Below are 2,983 nucleotides of genomic sequence, written 5' to 3'. Positions count from 1 at the left end.
AACAAAGCTTTATTATACCAATAAAGCTGGCACATCAAACATTGTTTTTTTTAACCAAGACAGATTTTGTATTGTGAATTTACTGTTACAATGTGATTAATAATTAGTGATATATACTACCGTACTCACCCTTATCCTGCGTATGTGGCTGCTGAACATCACTGAGAAGTCTCTTTCTTCTTAACGTTTTCCTTGAGAGTCAGACTATGCCTGTCTACCTGTGAACAGATGTGCATGTGCATGTGTTTGTCAGTGCTCCGAACAGAATAAAACGTGAAGGTGAGTCAGCAGGAAGCTGGTGTTGGAATGAGCAGGATTGATGTGCTCACAGCGGACGGCCACGGATCCATCATCGGCTTGTCCAAATTGAGCTCCTGGGTTTATTCAGAGTAGGGTAGACCTGCAGTACACTGCCCTTTTACAAGTCTCTGCTGCACGGGAGGCCACTGCAGAGAGGTCATTGTAGTAGCAGCTTCATTCACACATGAACACACAAGCCGAACAGTGCACGCAAAAAAACACGCCCAGGCGCACACTCACAATACACACATGCACAACACACACTGTTGCTGAGCAGACCTGTGCGGAGGGCTAAATTAGGAACAAAGCTGTAACACCAGTGTGACTGAGCAGCTGTGCGTCTAGACTGTGTTCCTTAGCACTATCAGGACAGATGTAGCACACATTTACATTTTACCTTCAAGAGAATACACCGCACCACTTCTCATTCTCAGTTTGTTAGCAGATGTTCCGCACGTCTAGAATAAATCCATCACAGTCATATGACAAGTTTTTTTTTTTTCTGTGAGCTGACACATGGACAGACAGTACAACACAAAAGCGTGCCACAAAGTGGAACTGAAATCTTCTACTGTTAATTAAAGCAGATATCAGTGGAATGTTTTTGTTAAAATAAGTCCTAAATAGTCCTATTTTCCGTCAGCAATCACTTACATGAAGTATTTCAGCCTAAACACGAGTCTCTCCGTCACTCTGCTCTGCTGTAACCCGAGGAGAAAATTTTCCTTGTGGGATACAAGTGTTATCCAATGAGGAGAGAGAACGGCATGAAGGGCTGTGTGTGCAGCCAAGGGATGCGCGTGAATGTGGTGACGTAGCACGAGGACCAATTGATGCCTGACAAGGGCGGGGGCTGCTAACTCATGGTGCGTTCAAAGAAACTCGTACTTTGTGTTTTTCCTTCCTGTGAAGTCATACCAGTTCGATCTGGTACGAGTTCACGGGTCGGAAGTTACGAGTGGCCGTTATAGGGAACTTTCACAGACAACAGGATGGTAAAAACACGAGCTACGGGTTACCTGGAACGCTACCAAGTCGTAGTTGTGACTTGAAGCTGTAACTTACGGTTTCAAAAGCCTGCCTTGAACGCAGCATTAGCCGAAACGGCCGTGAAGCTGATATCTGCTTTAATAAAACATTGAAAACGCCAACACTCCTCCAAGAAGGATGGCAAAGGAGGGTCTATTTTTTTTTATAAGCTCGCTCATGTATTTTGTATGAAGAAACATAGTCTACCTATGCTTGTTCGGATGCATTTGGCGAGTGTGTTGACAAAGCTGCAGCTGCACTTTCTAAGCACTGTGAGTTTATCATGTGTTGCCAATAAAATTCAATAACTGATGCTAGTTCAGGGCTTTAAATCTGCTTCCACATACCCTTGAGGCTCAATGTCAGCCAATTCAGTTCAGGGTGGAGGTAAAAAAAAAAAAAAAAAAAGTGCTGTCAAGAAAGATGGAGCTGCGGCAGTCCACATCTATTATATATTAATAGGGACACGTGTGATTGATTGGTTTGTATCGAGATGAGGTGAAGACATTGATAAATATTCTGTAACTCAGGTGTAAGAAGAGTAAAGACAAGCCCAGATTTATTTATTCTTGAAAAACGTACCTCATCAAATATCAAATATCAAATATACACCCAGAACACGGCAACTGTCGCACATTTACTCGTCTCATTTATCCACCATGGCACTGGATAAGAAAAAAAAACAAATATACAAATGAAAATCAATACCTCTTTGCTGCAATCATCTTCAATATTACGTTGTTATATTTAAGTCAAAGGATGTCAGTCATGTTGGTTTCCAACAGCATAACGGTATCATTGATCTCTGATGGTATTAAGAGATTAAAAGGTTCCCTGTCCTCTCTGTGTTGTTGACAAGCGTTGTGACTCATTACAGCTATTAGCATTAAGCTGGCTCATCAATAAGCACTTGGCTGATCCATCACTCTTCCTCAGATGTAGCCCAGGGGACCCTGCTATAGGTCCCTGCCAGCTCCGGGAGAGGACGCATGGGCATCCTTAATGTGTGTTGGTCACCCTACACACACACACCTAACAGTTTACACACACACACACACACACTCTCCTGCCTGACAGTGAAGATTCACGTGTCACAGTGAGCCTCTGTTCGTTAAAGTTCTTTGTAGATGCTGCTGTAAGTGTTGTGTCAGTGTAACCACTTCTGCTTGTCAGCATGTTGGTGTTTGTCAGTGCACTCTTGTTTGTCATTCTGTTTTGTTTTGACTTGATCGTTGAGCCCTTCTATGCAGAGAGTGTGTGTGTGTGTGTGTGTGTGTGTGTGTGTGTGTGTTGGAGAGACAAAAGGCAGGGTGCTTCTTTAAGTTAGTATTTTAACTGTAACCATCAGCTTTAGTATTTCCTTACACAGGATTCTCATTTCTGTATGCCAGGTAGGTGTCGCTATGTGTGTGTGTGTGTGTGTGAGTGTGTAGGTGTCAGGTATGGCGGTGTCAGTGTCAGTCAGTGTGAGACTATGCAGTGTCAATGTATGACAGCCAGACACAGTCTGATATGATAGTGTGCCACAGTGAATGACAATGTCTCGCCTTAGATACCAGTGTTTGGCCTTTCAGACTGAGAGTGTGGGAGACAGAGACAAAAAAAAGAAAAGAAAAAAGAAAAGACACTAATAAAGGACAGCTGTTGGAGGGTG

The sequence above is a fragment of the Trachurus trachurus genome (assembly GCF_905171665.1).
Source record: "Trachurus trachurus genome assembly, chromosome: 18".
Lineage (NCBI taxonomy): Eukaryota > Metazoa > Chordata > Actinopteri > Carangiformes > Carangidae > Trachurus > Trachurus trachurus.
This window is presented reverse-complemented; position numbering follows the sequence as displayed.